Consider the following 20,420-nt stretch of genomic DNA (forward strand, 5'->3'; position numbering starts at 1 on the left):
AAATAAATAAATAAATAATGTTACAACTGAAATTGTTACACAGAAATTGAAAGGATCAGGAGAGACTAAGGGCTATTACATGCCAACAGACTGAATAATCTAGAAGAAATGGACAATTTCCTAGCAATGTATTATCCACTAAAACTGAATAGTGAAGAAATGGAAAATCTGAACATACCGATAATGAATACAAGTATTAAATCAGGATTAAATCCCAAAACACAAAAGTCCAGGTCCTGATGGTAACTGGTGAAGTCTACCAAACATTTAAAGAATGAATACCACTCTTTCTCAAACTCTTCCAAAAAACTAAAAAGGAGAAAATACTTCTAAACCCATTTTATGAGTCCAGCATTACCCTAATGCCAAAGCCAGACAAGGATACTCCAAGAAAAGAATATTATGGTCTCATATCCCTGGTGAACATAGATGCAGAACTCTTCAACAAAACACTAGCTAATAGATTCCAGTAGCACATTAAATGAGTCATACACGTTTGTCAAGTTGAACTTATACCTGGGATACAAGGATAAGTCAACATATGTACATCAATAAATGTGCTACACCACACTCACAAAATGAAGGATAAACATGGTTATCTCAAAAGAGGAAGCAAAATCATTTAACAAAATTCAACATCCTTTTATGGTAAGAACAACAAATTATGTATTAAGGAATGTGCCTCAACAAAATTAAGTCCACATATGACAAATCCACAATTAACATCATACTTGGTGGCGAAAAGCTGAATGTTTTTCTTCTAAGATCAGGAACAAGATGAGGATTCCTACTCTTGCCACTTCTATTTACTTGAAGTCCTGACCAGAGCAATTAGGTGAAGAAAGAAATAATAGGTGTCTCATTAGAAAGGAAATGGAATTATCTGTTTGCAGATGGAATATATGTATGTATATACACACACATATATACTATATATATATATAGTGTGTGTGTGTGTTTGTGTTTATAATCTCCAATATATTAGGAAGCCCTACCAGTCAATAACAACAACAACAAAAAAAGTCCCATTTAAAAATGCACAAGGGATCTAAATAGATATTTTTCTAAGAAAGATGTACAAATGGTCAACAGGTACATGAAAGGAATTAATCCTCACCAATTATAAAGGAAATGATCAAGGCCAAAATGAGATATCACCTAATACTTGTTTGAATGACCATCTTCAAAATGAGGGGAAAAAAATAACAAGTGTTGGCAAGAATGTGGGGAGCAGGGAACACACACTGTAGGTAAATTGGCACAGACATTATGGAAAGCAGCTTGGAGGGCTCAAAAAATCAAAATGGGAAGTAGCTCATGACCCAGCAATCCCACTTCTGGGTATATATCCAAAGGAAACAAAATCAGTCTCTTGAAGAAATATCTGCACTCCCGTGTTTATTGTAGCATTATTCATAACAGCCAAGATACAGAAACAACCTCAGTGTCCATTGATAAAGAAGATGATAGATAGATAGATAGATAGATAGATAGATAGAATAGATGATAGATAATTAAGTCAAGAGAAAGAAGGAAAACCTCCCACTTGTAACAGCATTATGCTAAGTAAAATTGGCTAGACAGAGAAACACAAATACTGTTTGTATGATCTTGCTTATATGTAGAATTTTAAAAAGTCAGATCATAGGAAGAGAGAGTTGAAGGTGGATTCTAGGGGCTGAGGGTAAGAAAGATGGGGAAAGACAGCTCGGAATACACAAGCTTTTAGTTATGAGATGAGTAAGGCCCGGGGATCTAGTATACAGCATAGTGACTATAAGTAATAATACTGTGCTGTGTACTTGATATTTGTAAAGAGACTAGAACATAAGAATTCTCACTACAGCAAAAAACACACACCCACACACAATGAAAAAGACTCTACGTGTGGTAATGAATATGTCAATTAACAGGATTGCAGTATTCATTCTACAAAGTATACATATGTCAAAGCATCATGTTGCACACTTTTAACTTATACAACTTTGTCAATTATACCTCAATAAAGTTGGGGGAATAAAATAAGTTGAGATCCAGATTAACATCCCTTCCAGAGCCTTGGTGAAGAAGTGTCACCTCCCTGCTCTGTCAGGGTCACCTGCGTAGATAGAGGACTGTGTGTGGAACTGGTTTGTCAGAGCGTCTGCCACATGCTGACAGCATTCAAGATTGTGAAAGACATGCTTGAAATGAAATCTAATGATCCCTATTTGCTTTTATGACATGGATAAAAATCTACAGTCCTCATAAAGAGCAGCCATTGTCAACCAAAAGCCTGTTAAGTACCTGAGGATTTTATTCCAGAGCTAACAACCTGAGCTCCTCACATGTCCCCACTAATGATGCCCCCGCGTGACCTGGAGTCTCTACCTTAAACATCTTGTGCCTCATTTTCTCGGTCTGTAAAAGGGAGATAATGACACCAGCCGCTGGATGATGTTGGCAACGTGCTTGGAGATCCCCAGATCAAAGGGGTTCAGCCTGGACCAAACACGATGATGATGGTGCTTACCCTCATCAGTGTTGTTATTATTATTGTTGTTGTTGGGGGTGGTCATGTTGCAGCCCAGGAAGTAGGCATGACTCCTCTGATTCAGTACCAGGGAAGAATGAGGAGACACTTCTGTGTCGCAGAAACCATTGACAGATCGCCCCGTCCTTCTGTAACCAGAAGTCTGGAGCTCTGGCTGCCTGACAGCCACCAAATGCCAATAAAGCTGAGATGGGAACTGAATGTTGAAGGTGTGCTTTAATCAGATAGTCGGCAATCTGGAAGCCAGGGGTTTAACACCCTAAGGAAACCACCTTCACATTTCATTTCCAGCTGGCTTTTAAAAATCTATTTATTTTCTTACATCTTTGTTCATTTTTTGGACAGTGTTTGATTTGTCCCATCAGGTTTAGAGTCCTTAGTTCTCCCACCACCAGAGCACCCGTAATCCATCACCACAGTCCCTTGTGCTCTCCCTCCCCTGTTTTGACCCTCCCCTGCTGTGTGCCTCAGTTCTACAGTCAACTCTCAAGTGTTGTCTTTTTCTTGACCCTTTTTATAGTGAGTTAAACAAAGACAGTTGTTCAGCAGTAAGCAGGCCTTGACTGCTGCCAGCAGCTCGTGATGTCCAGCCCCCAGCACTACTTATTGCCCTCCTGGACATCTGGACATTGGCGTGTCCCAGTGTGCCAAGTCCAGTCTTCTGATAGTGCTAGCTCCCAGCTCTCCTTCAACGTGTCCTCAAGTTGGAAAATTAACTCAGAGTAGACAGGCCATGAACAATGTGTGTGTACAGATGTCTTACTTTACCAAGCATAGCGTGCTACCCAATTCCCCCTTCTTAGCCCCAATCTCATCAACGTCACAGGAGAGCACATTCCTAGGCTCCCCATGTGGTGTGAGGCCTCTTCCTCCCTCAGAGGAGGAACATGCCTATAGTATCTCCAAGGTACGCTAATACTTTCTACCTGAGATCCCTGTCCTGGCCAATGTGGAATTATTCATCTAGCTATTTTCAAGTAAACTAAGTAAAAATGAGTGTTTCTAATCACCATTTCAGCTGTGTATGTGTGTGTGTGTGTGTGTGTGTTATACCACATATAGCATAAGAAGGAAGTTACTTCACTGCCCATATCTGTGTTGGTCCCATGCTGGTGTCTGGCTTCAAATGTAACTCATCTCATCTGATCCTGACTTATATCCCATGCTGGCAAATTCTCTGAGATGCAACCATGTCCTCATTAGATACCTGGAAACCCAACCCACCTTCCATCCTCTGCCATGAGGTCTGCACACATTCAGGCAAGAGGCACTTGTGGCCCTCTCAGCTCTCATTTCTCTCTCTTGTCTTCCCTCTCCTTGCATGTTCTGCATCTTCCCCTCTCCTTCCCTTCCCTCCTTCTCCTTTTAGCTCCTTCTCGTCCTCCTCTGTTCACTAGCTTGGATCCATAGGAACATTCAGATGTTTGACCTTCAGCATTCTGAGGTCCTGGAAAGACTGGAAGTCTCTACCTACACCATTCTCCCCATTAGATATAATCCACCATTTCAATTCTTTGCAACCCTTTTATGAAAACTAGAGAACTTACCTGAAGCTTGATGGCTTCCAGACTGCACACTGAGAAACTTGACACGGGTCCTTGTGACTTCAAGGCAGATGCACCATGCCCTCTAGCCTGGCCAAGGTTAATCTGTTGGGGATGGGTGGGAGGGGAACAGAAGCACAAGGTAGGGTCACTCAGACTCATGTCTAACCATCTTGCTTCATCTCTACCTCTCTTCTTCACCAAGATTCAGAGGTCAGTTTGAGATCAGACTGGTTATACCAACCTCCTGAATCCTCCATCTGAACCTTCAATGCTTAAAAGTAAATACGTGTCACCATAGTTTGAAAATTCCACCATGTCTTGAATGGAATAAGGTCCTCAGGATAGGAGGAAGTGGTATGGATCATGTCACAACATGGGCATGAATTCATCACCTGTGACAAGTTAACACTAGAGGACAAAAAAAAGGAGAGAGGATGCTGGAGGTGGACCCCATGAGGGCAATATGAATGAGGAAACTCTGGAAGGGAATGAGAGCCAAGAATATCAGTAGGACTAGAAGCAGGATGGGAAGGATATTTAGAAGTCTGTATCAAAATCTCTTTTAAAAAATATGCATCCCCTAGAGCCCAGCAATTCTACTTCTATAGGGTTATCTTAAGATAGCCAGATGTTCATGCAGAATTGTTTACAATGGGAAAAACTGGAAACAATCTACATGTTCAACAATAGGGAAAAAATATGCAAATAACTTTGCTTTTGCAATGGATTATTATGTAACTATTAAAAATGATGACCAAAGCTATACTTACTGGAGTAGAAAGATATTAAGATATGTGGTAAAGTGAAAATGCTGGTTAATAAGTAAAATGTACAGCAAAACAGTATTTTTATTATATTATTTATAAAGTATATAAAAATTAGCAGTAGTAAAAAAAAAAAAATTAGCAGTAGTTACTATGGTATAAGATGTTCTGTTTTACTTATTAATATTTTATAAATTTTCTACAAAGGACAAGTATTACTTTTTTATTTTATTTTATGTATTTTTTACATCATTTTTCATTTTTGCACAATGTATGCATTTTCATCTTGGTTATAGTCCCCATACAATTCCCCCCTCCTTATTTTGACCATAAGCCCTCCTGTCCTCCCCACCCTGTAGCATGTCTCTGGTTTATAGTTGCTTGTTGATTTTAATTTTTACTTTATTATAATTAGTCTTTTTCCTGGTCCCTTATTTCAGTTTTCTAGATTCCTGCTATGAGTGAGACCATCTGGTATTTTTCTTTTCATTTCTGGCTTGTTTTGCTGAGCATGATCCCTTCCAGCTCCATCCATGTTGCTGCAAATTGCATGAGTTTATCTTTTTTGATTGCTGAGTAATATTCCATGGTGTAAAAAACTACTCTAAAAAAAGATTTTGGTTGTGTTCAGAAGAAACTCTGTATGGTTTGGAGGAAAATAGGCAAAACAGAAAACTCCCAATTCTAGAAGCTTCACAAGGTCAGTGGACTGATTTCAAAGGACAGCAGCGTGTCCCTGCCCTTCTCAAAGGGATAGTCTATCAATCAGCTCTCTTCACTGCAAAGAGCCCACTGTGGCAAGTTCCAGGAGAGAGAGAATTTATTAAAAGATGTTAGGGCTCCTGGGAAGATGGAATAAACATATTTCTCCCCTTTCCTCCCACTAACGACAACTAAAAGTCAGAGACAGTGTATGAAGCAATGAAGCAATGAAGCAATCACAAGAAAAGGTTTAAAGGTGGAGAGAAAAAAGCAAACTGGCTGTGGACTTGGGATCCAAAGAATGACAGGGAGGTGAGTTTACTGGATTTTTTCCCTTGCCCATATATCCCAGAGTGGGAGCTGGAGAAGCCTGTAACCCAGAAATTCAAATGAGCACAGACATAAAAAGCCCCAATAAAAGCCTCCTCTCTCAAGCCAAGAATCAGGAAAGGGAAAGGGTAGCAAAACAGAACCTTTAAAATAATAACCCCACCAAACAGCACCAAAAAAAAAAAAAAAAAATGTGCCTACCTTCACTCAGGCCAGCAAAGGCAAAAGAAGGAAGAAGAGCCCCCCCTGGGCAGGCTGTATCGAGGACCTCAAGCCCCTTTATGGTGTGGTATCAGAAAAGGCAAAGTAGGGAGCTGATACCTTCTTCCTCAGGTAATGAGTACCTGCTCCACCATGCTATCAGTGGAACCTTCTTGGGGAGCCTGGACTTCTACCTCCTCCCTGCAGTATTGTGCCCTGCCTGCCCTCTGCCTGCTGGAGTGGTATCGGAGGAGGCCACTTCCCTGACTAGAGAATCAGGACTTGACTACCAGCCAGAGTTCAAGAGATCACCTCCCTTTTACTATAGATCAGTGATGGAGGCATGGCAAGCAGTAGCAAGGCGTTCTTGCCTCTCCCAGGCAGGTGATATCAGTGAGGTCTACTGGCACATCAGAATTCCCACCTGCACTCTAATATTGAGGAGCCCCTCCCCCACTCAGGAGTCAACAGAAGTCAAGTGGGGCACCTGATTTCTACCCCGACCTGGCAGTAACAGGGCAGCACCTCCTCTTGCCCTTGTCAGAGCAATGTCCGAAGAGTCAGCTAAAACAGAAGGTGTAAATAATATCCTGAGTATCATAACTCCATAACCAAAAGTCAAGTTCCAATAGAAAACAACTCGTTAGCCCAAGTACGAAGAAAATTTCAACTTGAATGTAAAAGTGATGACGAATACCAAAATGACAGAAATATGAAGATTATCTGACAAGGATTTTTAAGCATCTCTCAAATAAATGCTCCAAAATGCAATTATGAACATGCTGAAACAAGTGAAAGGGGAAAAAAAATCATCAAAGAAATAGGATGTCTAAGTAAATAAATGAAACATATAAAAGAGAACCAAATGGAATTTTAGAACTTAAATATATAATAGCTGAAATAAAAAGCTCAGTAGATAGGCCCAAGAGTGGAGTGGAAGGAACAAAGGAAAGAATCAGTGGAGTTGAAGATAACCCAGCCTGAAAACAGAAAGAAAATAGTCTGGAATGAAAAACTCAGCAGAGCTTCAGGAACCTGTGGGACATATGATCTAACTCATGTCACAAGAGTCTCAGGACAGGAAGACAATAGCAGGATTCAAAATGCATTCAAAGTAGAATGGCTGAAAACTTCCCAAATTTTGGAAAAGACAAACCTCAATTTCAAGAAGCAGAGCGGCAAGCCCCAAACAAGATAAATCCAAAGAAATTCATTCCAAGACACATCATAGCCAAACTTCTGAGAACGAAAGACAAATAAAAAAATCTCTAAAGCAGCTGAAGAGTAACAAGACCTTGTTCATAAAAGAAAAACAATTTAAATTTAGTGAATTTCTCATCAGGAACTGTGGCGGTCAGAAGGGAGTGGCACAGTATTACTCAAGTGCTGAAAGACAAGGAGTCACTTCAGAATCCAGTAGAAATCGCCTTCAGGAATGAAGGAGAAAAAAGACGTTCTCAGATGAGGGAAGCGAAGAGAATCTGTCACAAGCAGACCTACCCTAAAATAATGTCTAAAAGAAGTTCTCTACACAGAAAGAGAATGAGAGGGAAAAAGGAATCTTGAGACATCAGAAGGAAGAAATAATATGATAGGAGTAAAATTTTAGGTAAATAAAAGTCTTTAGTTTTCTAAATTATATTTGATGGTTGAAGCAGAAACTATAACATTGTCTCCTGTGGTACTAAAGGTATTTGGAGGAAATATTTAAGGCAATTGTGCTATAAATGGGGCACTTCAAGGGAGCTAAGTTTCTACATTTCACTTGAGCTGGTAAATATCACCAGTCAACTGTCATAAGTTAAGTATAGATAATAGTTATGTATACATAATAGTTATGAACAGATAAGTTATGTAAAGATAACTAGAGCAACCACTAAAAGAACTATTAAAGAGAAACAATCAAAACCTGAGAAATAAAAATTCAATTCTTATAGAAAATTTAAGAAACCCTTAGGAAAGCAGATAAATGAGAAGAGAGAAACAAAACAAAGAATAATCAGAAAAGAAAAAATGAAAAATGGCATACTTAAGGGCTATCATGCCAATAATTATGTTAAATGCAAAGTGTCCAAATACAGAGATTAATCACAGAGATTAAAAAAAGAGAGATTTTTCAGAGTGAATGTAAAAACAGGTCACCATTATATGCTGCCTCACTCCTAATAAAATTATATAAGTAGAATGAAGTAAAAAAAAAAAAAAAAAAGATGGAAGAAGATATGGCATGCAAACTTTTACCAAAAGAAAGTAGGGAGTAAAATAAGTCTGAAAGTAAAAGAGAGGTAAAAAAAAGGATGGTTTCACTTATCTGTGTAATATAAATAACAACAGAAAAAATACTGGCAAAATATAGCAAAATCCATTCTGAGAGCGAGTGAAAAATATATTGATTACCAGAGGGAAGAGTTGAGGGAAGAGGGGATGAGGTAGGAACGGAAGGAGGCATTAGCATGGGAAGTTTAATGGAGGGTAAGTGAAGTATGTACACATAAGAAGAAGCATAAATGTAACCCCAAAGTTATAGAGACATGTACACAACAAATTAATTTAAAAATCCAAAAGAAAAAAAAACTATAGAAAATTATCTCTCCATTAACTGGGTAATTGGCAATTGACAACCCTTTAAGAATTCAAATTTATCGGGCCTCCCCGGTGGCGCAGTGGTTGAGCGCTGGGTTGCGAAGCTGCCCACAGCCTCTGCAGCGCCGGTTCGATCCCCGGCTGCTCCCCGGCCACCAGAGGAGGGTCCCACATGGCGCGCAGACCTCTCCTGCCGCCCACTGCTCCCCTCAGCAGTGTACTTCGGTCCTTCTGCCTGCTCTGCTCCCCGCTCTGGCTCTGGTGAATTCTGTCACCCTCCCGCGCTTCTGACTGTACCCAGTGCTTGTATAAATAAATAAATAAATCTTTTAAAAAAAAAGAATTCAAATTTATCATTTGAATAAAAAATTCCTATTTTAGGAGGGAAAAAAACAGAAAGAAGACTGGTGGCAATAGTAACATCTGAATAATTTCAAGCAAAGAAAATTAGCAGAGACACTGAAAGACATTACCTAATGGTTTTAGAAGGGTCAATCCTCAAGAAAATCATAGTGGTCGTGAACAAGTATGCACCAAATAATGGGGCTGCAAAATACATGAAGTAAAATACCAATAGCACTGGAAAGAAGAGTTAGAAAAATCTACCATGAGAGAGAGAGAGATACAGACAGATAGATAGAAACTTCAACACTCCTCTCTCAACAATTGATAGAACAACTCAACAGGATATCAACAAGAATAGAGAAGAACTTAACAACACCATCAACTAGTGGAAAATGATCAACCTTTACAGTCCACTCCACATCCAGCAACAGCAGAATATATGTTCTTTTCGAGCATCCACAGAACACATACAAAGAGGACCATGTCCTGGTACATTCCACAAGCTGCACCAAATGTATAGGCTATTTATCAGATAGCTCACAAATCTCCTGGAAGGTCAGATGCAGAAGTTCTGGCACCAAGAACAAGAGTAGCACTCAAGCCCCACTCTGCCTGCAGCGACGCCCCTGCCATTAGCACCAGCAACAGACCTCAGCTTGACTGTGCCAAACTGACTCTCCCAGAACCCTGAAAATTGTTCCCTCCCAGTGCCACCTTCCCCCCATTACCCCCTTCAGGATCAAAGACTGGGGGATGTATCCATGAATGAGTCTAAGTCCTAGCTCCCCACTCTGCTGCAAAGGGGTATGGAGAAAGCAGTCATCTAGCAACTCCACTGGGGAATCAAGACTCAGAAGGCAAAAACAAAGCTAAGAAAGCTAGCCCCAAAAGTTAGATGCTGCAAACGTGGGAAATGCCCAATCCAGAATGAATGGCCTCCAGAGACCTACACCCCAACTTTGCTCCTGACCTAGGGCCTGGGCCCCCAAGCATGTGCAGCAGGAAGACCTGGGCTCTCTCCTGAGGAACTTGGCTGCTTTTTCAGCCTCCTCTGCACACCTCCCCAGTCCTGGACTCATTTCTCACACATGAGAACCTTGGGTAGAATAAGTCACCAGTTAAAATGAACTCATTGCAAGTGCCGCATTATCTCACCCTCCAATCTTGCTTGAGTGAATTCTTATCTTCAGGTTGGGGTTGTTTTTCACTAGAAATGAATCAAACTCGGGCATAGGACCAGCTACCTGTCAGGAGGAGCAAGTAAGGGCGGGACATGTACACGTACATGCACATTCACACATGACAGAGCAGCTCTATGAGGCCTAAGGAGAAAGACAAGGGATTTACTGACACTCTGCTCCCAGACAAGCTGTACCAGAGCCCCCTGGCCCCAGATTTAAGAAATTACAGGTGCACATTGTGGCCAGGGTGAAAATGGCAACTGCAGGAAGAACTCCTGGAACCCTGGTCATCCAGGTTCCCACCCATCCCTGCGCCGCTTTGGATGCCGGGTAAGGAGAGAAGTGGAAAATTGCCTGAAAAGTGCTCATTTGGTGTCAGGCTGACCTAGGCTTAAGTCCCAGCTCTGCCACTTCTTACTGTGTGTGTGTGTTTGAGCAAGTTAATCTTTCCACACTCCGTTCGTTCAGCCATTAAAAAGGGATCATTAAGACCTTCCCCTCAAAATTGTTTAAGAGGATTAAAATGAGATGATGTTTTAAAGTGTTGGGCACATAGTAAGTGTCCAATAAATCATTTGCCCAGATTGTGACTGAGGCAGTTTTGTTGTTGTTCTTAAGAAGAGAATGTGAAGGACAGGAGGAGTGTGCCTCTGGGGGGTGGGCAGTGAAGGGGCTCGATTAAACCTTTAGGAGAAGCCAGGGTCTCCTTCCCAGAAACCAATGACCCCGTGCATGGTCATGAATAGGATACAGCACCAAGCACCAGGTGGAAAGCTGCTCCCACCATGGCTGAGCTGTCTGGGGCCAGAACTGGGCTGGTGGCCCTGGTTGGTCAGAGACACACAGGATTTTCCAGCCACCCGAGATGGGATGTAGGTTTGGCTCCTGGATGCAGGTCTAGAGACACACAGGTGGCCGGCAGGGGAGGGTGTGGCCTGAGAACACAGTGAGAAAGAACAGGAGACCCACCTCCTGCAAAAGGGAGTTCCCCCCTCATTAAAGGCAGGCAGGGAGGACTTGGTAGTCCTGAGGGCCCAGCTCAGTGAGCAAATCAGGGCCAAGTTAAACAAAGACCTCATCTGTGGAAACCTACAGGCAGGAAGGAGTAAGAGCCCTCTCAAATTCACTCTGAAATTTCACACACTGGCAACTATTTTTGCTTAACATGCAGCAAAAGGAAAGCCACGCACCGGTAAACGGTCCCCGTGGAACACCTCCTGTGGTACCTGCCAATCGGAAGCTACGTCGGGAGACACAAAGATCACAACATCTGCTTCCAGTTGTGCCAAGTGGCTTCTAGGTCAGACTGCAGGGTTTCACTTCCAGCAACACAGCAACTTGCAGCGTGAACTTAGGCAAACTGCTAAACTGATCCATGCCAGTTTCCCATCTTCAAAAATAGAGAGAGCAATAATCTCAACCCTATGGACTTGTTGTGAGGATTGAGCGAGAAAATGTCTGTTGAGCTCTTCTGCCAGTGCTAGAACATACTGAGCACTTGGGGGAACACAGGGTTTAATTAATGTTATTGTTGTTGTTAATATTGCTGTCACTGCCTCTCTCCTCCCAATGTGGCTGACAAGGGTGCTTAGAAAGCACCCTTTCTGATTGTCACAGGAACTAGGAAATAGGGGCAAAGCTGAAAGGCAGTGACAGAGCGAAATGAAAACATGCAGGTGACCTAAATTTCAAGGTCAGCAGGATGCATTCAGTAAGTCCACACAAGTACGAAAGGGACAGATCTTGATTCAATCTGAGGTCAACACTTTCTCTGTGGCACTAGGCAAGCTGCTTAACTTTTCCGAGCTTTGGAATCCTCATCCCCCAAATAGAGATTAAAAATTCATGATACCTCCCTTGCAGATGTATTTCTATGTATTGAATAACACACACGCCACATTATTTACAACAGCCAGGAACTGGAAACAAATTAAGTGTCCAATGACTGACAAATAGACAAAGAAGTGACATATATACACATACACAATGGAACATTGTGGAACATTATTCAGCTATAAAAAAGATGAAATTCTGCCATTTGCAACAACATGGATGGACTTAGGGAGTATTATGTTCGGCGAAATAAGGTGGAGAAAGACAAACACTGTATGATTTCACTCATATGTGGTTTATAGAGAAAATATACAAATAGATGAACTAAATAAAATAAAAACCTAAATAGGGGACCAGGAAAGAGACTAATTATAATAAAGTAAAAATCAAAATCAACAAGCAGCTATAAACCAGAGACACATTATAGCAGTGGGGTCAGGGGAGGGAGTAGGATCAAAACAAGGCGGGTGGGAATTGTATGGGGACTATAACCAAGATGAAAATGCATGCATTGTGCAAAAATGAAAATGATGTAAAAAATACATAAAATAAAAAAAAAATAAATGTTTAAGCCATGAGACCAATTTGTGGTTACCAAAGGGAAGGGTGTGGGGAGATGGCTAAGAGGGGACAGTGATAACCATCTGGTGAAGGATAGAATTGGACTTTCGGAGGTGAACTTAATATAGTGTGGACAAGTGTTGATTTTCGAAGACGCACACCTGAAGCCTATTTAGTGTCATACTGTCAACGACTTCACTAAACTAAATAAATAAAACACACAAAAGAGGTTTTGCACAGTGCCTAGCTCATAGTTGATCCCCAGCAAAGTTAATTTTTTCTCCTGTTCTTAGTATGAAACTGCTATTCCTGGCGGGGATAGCAACCTCTAAAATAACATCATGGTTTGGAATACAACCTTTAAAATAATAAGTCTTCTCCCATTCCCCATGCCATCTTTTCTCACCTCTAATCTGAATTCTAAGAAACAGCTCCTCAAATAGCTAACAGCTAACACTCCTCACCTCACACTGTGGGGGGGCCTGAGTTCAAGTCCAGCTCCTTCCAAGTCTGTGATGTTGGACGTGTTTCATTGCTTCTCGGGGCTTAAGTACCTCAGTTATAGACTAGGGGTAATTATCTACAACAGATTGTCTGTTGCTTTAGTTCTGTGGGATCATTTGCATATCATATACAAAAGAGGCCTAGCTTAGCCCTCGCTACAGAAGGGAGCCCCACACTTTGCAAGCTCAGAGAGGTTATGGCACTAAGCCAAAGTCACACAGCTATCCTTCCCTGCTTAAAAACAGGCCCGACTCAGGCTTTTGTTCAGCCACAGAGACAACAGGACCTGGCTGTCCTTTGTGGAGAGCAGCTCTAGGAGACCCCAACTCACCCGCAGATCTGCCCCTGCCTGTGTCAGAGCAGCGCCTGGTTCTCGGGGAACTGCACACGCAATGTGCATTGGTGCCCATGGTTCATTTTCAGAAGCCGGGTGCATGCCAGTTTCACAAGGAGATTGCTGGCAGGCCCATGGTCTCTGTTACCAGAGACTGAATTGCAGGTGAAAGGGGCCCATTGTACGTGCTCTGAATGAAGAATACCCCATTTAGAGAAAGAATTCAACTGGTTTTTTACAGAGAAAGAAGACAGCCCTGGTGAAAAGAGAGAACAATGAAGATCATTCACCAGATTTTTACTTACCATCAAAGCCCAGTGACTAACCAGGTGAAGGGCCACCCAGCAGGAGCCAGCCAAGGCCACCACAGGAAGAAAGAACTTGGGCTGTGGGCTCAGGAGACACAGACTGTAGGCCCGGCCCCTGCCCTGTCCACCTGGGCCAGCTTAACTCTGGACACTCATGGATCAAAGGAGTGCAGTGGACCAGTTCGAGGTCCTGCCATTTAGGGTCAGTGGGAATTCTTTCACTCCCGAGACTACCTCCGCTCAGTTTGTCCTCCAAGATGGCTGACATTCAATCACCTGAAGAGTTCTTTCAAATGCCGATACCTGGGTCCCACCGCCAGGGATTCTGATTTCACTGATTTGGGGCATGACCTGGGCATTGGGAATTTCTCAAAGTTCCTCAGGTGATTTTAAGGTGCAGCTAAGATTGAGAACAAGAGAGGCCTAGGGGCAGAAACTGCTTTGAGCATGGTTATACCCAGAGCTGAGCACAGGGCCAGTGCACACTTGGTTCCCAATAAATATTTGAGGGATGAATGGGTGCATGGCTGCTCCAAGACGTGAGGGAGAAGCCACCCAGCCCCAGCCTCGCTGATGGCAGCCCTATGCTTATCACTGTCATCTGCCGGCTTTTGGCACAAGGGTTCATTTTTTTAAGGTTGTCTGCTTTAAACACACACACACACACACACACACACACAAAGAAAAAAACCACTGAACCATAAAATCTCTGAGATTCCAACTCCAAAGCACACTGATTCCAAGACCATAAATCCCTTCTTGCCCTTCCAGGCAATAACACATCTCAGATAAGTGATTTGGATGGGCCTGGCCTGCCAAGGGCCCTCCTCTCTGCCTCCATCTGCTTAAGTCAAGGACTTTGCTCAGATGGGCAGAGCCTCCTTATCTCCTGGACAGACCCCTTCCTCAGCCTGTCCCCCATTGTCAAGTGTCCCCAACATCCATTCGCTATCACTCTGCTAATTCTGAGTCAACACACCAATTCCCCAAGTTTTAACTCTCATTTTTAAGTTGGTAACTCAGTATCTCTAGCCTTGCCTGTTTATCCTGAGATCCAGACTCAACTATCCAACTGCCTACTGGGTATATCCCCACCTTGATTCCCCTTAGGCACCTCAAATTCAACCTGTCCTAGAAATGAACTCATTACCTTCCCCACCCAAACCTGCTCCTCCTCCTGCCATCCCTGTTTTGATGAACAGCGCCACATCCACCCAATTGCCCAAACCAGGAAACTCTAGGCTCATCTTTGACCTCTCCCTCTCCCTGGACCCACGCCCCATCCTGTGAGTTTTTTATCTACAACAACCATTGACTTCATCCTTCTCTTTCTAATTTCCTTGTCCTTCACAGCACTTGAAGAATATCTTTCCAAAACCCAGATCCACATGTCATGAGGAATAAAGTTGTGATTCCTTAGCAAAGTGGCCAAGATGGGGAATTCACACAATGGCACTGGCCACGTCCCATCCCCCTCTAGGTGTTCCCTGTAGCTTCCTCCCACCCTGACAGCCTCACAGTCCTGGCTGACATGAGACACTACTGGATAATAACATATTTGCCACTTACTGTGCTTCTGGCGGCTGCGACCTAGCCAGGGGCCCGAACGTCTGATCTTTCATCCTCCCTGTCTTGCTTTTCCAAATAAAATGCCCTACCCCTCTCTACATGACACCTACTTATTCTTCACAACTGAGAGCGCACCGACTTTCAAAGCTTTGCAGTGCACCCCTTACAGGCCTTGAGCAAGGGGCTTCTTAAATAGCAATAGCAAACACATGGCTGGTGTTTGCTCTTTGTAGCCATCCCTCAAAAGCTGAGCACTTTTCTAAGCCCATTTTAACCAATTTAGTTCTCACAACTGCCCAGAGAGATGGGAACTATAATTATCCTCATTTTACAAATGAGTAAACTGAGGTGTGGAAAGGTTAAGCCCAGAAGCTGGGACTTGAATTCCCTCAGACGATGCTCTTCACTGCCACCTCCAGAGAACACCTATGTGGATGCTCATTTCACCGCTGTGAGGAAACTGGTACTCTGGTTTTCAGCTGAGGACTCTGCTGGAAACAAAATCCCACACTATCCCCCAACCTGCTGCACAAAAAATAAAGCGCTAGAGACAGCAACTGGAGAGCACGTAGCCCCAACACACACCTCCATGCCCAGCATCAGTGCTGGGGAGAAAGCTGGGTTGCCCTTGAGTTCCAAAGAGAAGAGCTTAAAAAGCAACCTCCGGGTCTCCCTGGTGGTGCAAGGTGTTAAGACGCAATCTATGAAGCTACCCGCAGCCACTGCAGCATGAGTTCGATCCCCAGCCAGGGAGAAACCCACATGGTACAGCAGACCCCTCCTGACTTGACTCTGCTCCCCCCTCAGCAGTGTATTTCAGTCACTCTGCCTGTTTTGCTCCCTACTCTGGTGAATTCTCTCAACCCCCTGCACCTCTAGACTGTACCCCAGTTCTTGTGTGCATAAATAAATAAATCTTAAAAAAAAAAAAAAGGCAACGTCCTCTACCATCTTTGATTCACCATTCTGTTGGCTATTGGCAAGATGTCTTCCATGTCCAAAAGAGCTATGGGATGGTGGGGCTGTCTCCAGACCTGCAGCAGTTTCACTCTTAAAATGTCCAAGTAACATCTTAAAGAAGAGTCCCTTGTTGTTGCCAGGTGGCTAGTGCTTCTTCCATTAAAAAGATTTCAACCCTTTTTTTTAAAGCAGAGTATGTAAAATGTAATTTAACTTCTTAGTAACTCAGGGCCTTCTTTTTGAAGCTCAGTTGCTGGGCTGCTGCTTTCAGTTGTCTCCCCACAATCTAGGTGAGCCCACACTTGAGCAGCCAAGTGTGTGTTTTGTCACTTTCCGGTTCCTATTACTATCAGAAGGCCAGGTGTCATTGCTGCTTCCTGGAGTCTTATCTCTAACAACTTCTTCCCACCACTTCTAGTCTGTTCTTGTCAATCCACCATGGGCTTTCTAAAAATTAAACTTGTTATAATTGTGACTATAATTAGAAAAAATAGAAACAGAAACTTTCTCATAGTAAAATGAATACCCGCTAATATAATGACTTTTAATCTTTCTATTAAGGTCTTCTGAGGTCTTTTCTATCTTATTCATTTATTTAACATTTACCAAGCATGACTTTGTAACAAAAAAACTGGGATGACTGCTAAGGACAAAAAGGCTAGAGAAAGCTAGTGTCTGCTTTCATGCATTTGCCTGCTGAGAGAGACAAGCAAACAGAAATAATGATACCACCTTGGTATAAGCCCTGGGGCAATGGTATATACAAAGCACAAAAAAAGCACTTAGCTCTGCCTTGGGGAGTAGGCAGTCAGGGAAGACTTCCCAGAGGAGGTGGCATGTGAGCACAAACCTAAAGCATTTATTTATGAGTGGTACAACTGTCCCACCACCACCAAAGTCAAAGATAAGGAGAAAGGGCCTGCCAGCAAAATGCAGACAGGAAAGGATGAGAAAAAAAGGAGTCTGGGAACTGCAAATAGTTTAGCATAATGTGTGTTTGTGGGAAGAAACAAAAATGCCAACTGAATGAAAAAAGAAAGCTCGGCAAGTAAATTGCTCATATATTTCAAATGCTTGACGGAAAGATAATGCAAGCTTTCCAGGGCAGGTTAATAATTGACTTTATCACACCCATATATATTCAATTCAAGTCAACTTTCTGCAGTAGAAAAAAGAAATACTAACGACTATTAAGCAATCGCCATTTGCCAGACACTGCTGTGGTGTTTCACACGGATACTCTCATTTGATGATCCCAACAACCCTGTAAAATGGGGGGAAATATTACATTCAAAATGAGGAAACTGAGGCAAGGAGAGGCTTGGTTACTATCCCAAAGTCCCAGAATAAGAAAGAATAGTCTGACTATAGCCATAGAGGCCTGTGTATATTGGTTTCCTTGGAGTAGCTGATGAGGTCCAGGCCTGACAGTGTGAAGGAGAGGAGAAAAGGGAAGAGAATGGAGAAAAATAGTGCAAAGGTGTAAAGGGGGGGGGGGGGAGGGAGAGGGTGATCGAACTTGGCTGCAGCTTTATAGTGCTGAGACTTAAGCTCTTGCACCACCAGGCAGGACCTGCTTTTTCTCTTTTTGCCTAAAATTACCTCATTGGTAAGGGAAAGGGTGGGACTAAAATCCAGGTTGCCAGATTTCCTGGAATCCAAATGTTTGTTATTATCCTTCCCTTCCTACAGGGTTAATTGAGCAAGTCTAGAAGATTCACCTGAATCAGATCTTCAAGACAGGAGCAAAGAGGTTTAGAAGACATGGAAGTGTAGAACACCTTGGCCAGTCTCCTGAAAAATCCACATCTGTCTGTGGCTTATGTTCATGAAATGCAAAACGAACCCTATGTTCTTTCTCAACCTTTTCCTGAATAATCTGGACTTTCATTGAGCAAAAGGAAGAGAGCTTTCTGGGAAAGAATAAGTGTTGAACAGCTGGAAGCCAGAGGAGAAATTTTTGTAAAGAAATCTCACAATACTCAGTCAGTGAATCTTCAGGACTTGTGCAAGTACCATTTAGGAGATATTTTGAATAACATCTTTGCTTACAGTAATACTTCTGCAGCTTGGTATGAATAAATGATATCAAAAGAATGTTGTACTATGTTATTTTTCCATCATCCCAGGGAAGATACCTACTGAGAATCCACTAAGGGGCAAGCCCTGTCCCAAGCACTAAAAAAGCTACAGAGAATAAAACCTGACATGGTTCTCTACAAGTCATGGAGGCTCCTTTCTACCAGGGGAAGTTCTACACTCTACACCATCATCAAGACAACTTACCAGAGACATACTGAATTATCTACTGAGTCTTATCTGGGGGTGCTGCAATCCCCTTCTGGGGCTTTTGAAAATGAGGGAGACATTTTTTTTTGATTTGGCAATAAGTGGAGGGTACAACCGACTTTTAGTGGGAATGTGATGGACAGTCCAGCAAAAAGAATGATCATTCTATTCAAAATACTACCAGCACCTAGGTTTGATAAAAAAAATTATAAGCAATCAATATTGACCTACTGTCAGACAAGATGTGGAATCACAGCCTGCCAGAGTTTTATATGATGCTTGCATCGATGATTGGACACAATCTAAGGGGTCAAGAGAATAAGGGGAAATCTTTGTTTACAGAATCCTACTCTATAGTCCAAATGTTGCATATCCCCAATGTTTCTCCAGCCAGAGTCAGGCAAAGGGTTCTATAGCCTGAACATAATACCTACTGGGCCAATTCTCTTCACTGCCCCCCCCAAAAAAACCCACTATTTATTGCTCACTAAACTACCACAGCCAAAAATTGGATTATGAATACTGCAATTCAATCCAGTACACAAAGAGTTAAATCCATTGCTTGTTTTTTTTTTTTTTTTTTTTTTTTGGGCAAAAATAAAAGTGCAATGTACCTCCTAATCCTGTGGTTTCATTCCTTACCAGCCAGAAAGCATTGTCTGAACCCACACACTTCTCTGTTAAGCTTCCTTTACAGCCCTTCTGTTTAAGAAATAGCAGAAACAGAAGTATTATTTTCACCCTCTACATTCCCCTAAAGTAAAGCAAAGCTCTCTTGTCTCTGACCACAGGGCTGGGAGCTGGCAAAATAAATTCTAGTAAAGAAATAAATAGTCTAGAATGCTAATCCATCATTCAGCCAAAACTGCAAAATATTTTCCCAGCATTAATCCTGATTCCCACAACAGGACTGTGGGAGCTACAACCTTTAGATGGTGGCAGGCAGGCAGTAGCAGCTAAGCGAACGAACTAAATGTTGGAAAGGGGTCCAGATGCTGCCTCAGTCATGGATATGTCTATTCCATGTGAAGTTCAGAGACTGGAAACAAATACTCTGCCCTGCTGCCCATTAGCTATTCAATACACTTCTGCTGATCTGTAAAAGCAACAACAACTAGCCATTCCTGAGTTTTATGCGCCAACACTTAACTAAATGCTAGACCTGGATCATTTTATTTAATCTTCACAGCAATGCTAAGTAATAGGACACAACGTATCCTCATGGTCCACATAAGGAAAGTGAGGTTACGAGCAGTTAAGCTACATGCCCAAGATCACACAGCTCGAAAGGGAGCGATGAAGCAGGTTTCCAATCTGGGCTCTTATCTCCAGAGTTTAACCACCCTGATCTCCCGGAGGGAAAAGGAGGTGAATTTCTGACTACCATTAACAGGAGGCCATTCCAACACGCTCCAGTGGGCAGCTTTTAGAGGTTGTCTCAGAGAAATGGGAGTTAAGTTGCTTCTGAATCCCGGAGCATCACACCTAGTACTTAAGGAGCACTGTGCCAGATATTACGCAGAAATCTCATTAACTGGGCCTCCCCGGTGGCGCAGCAGTTTGAGCGCAGCGCTGTGAAGCTGTCTGCAGCCTCTGCAGCACCAGTTCAATTCCTGGCAGGCCAGGGAGATACCCATATGGTGCAGCAGACCTCTCCTGTCTTGCCCGCTGTTCCCCTCGGCAGTGTTTTCGGTCCGTCTGCCTGTTCTGCTCCCTGCTCTGTCTCTGGTGAATTCTCTCACCCTCCCATGCCTCTGGCCTGTACCCCAGCTCTTATACAAATAAAAAAATTTTTTGAAAAAGAAATCTCATTAACTATAGCATGTATAAAGAGCTCCTGGAACTCCAAGAATGCAGAAACTAGACAGACCTGAGT

Source organism: Talpa europaea (genome assembly GCF_964194135.1).
Source record: "Talpa europaea genome assembly, chromosome: 1".
NCBI classification, from domain to species: Eukaryota; Metazoa; Chordata; class Mammalia; order Eulipotyphla; family Talpidae; genus Talpa; species Talpa europaea.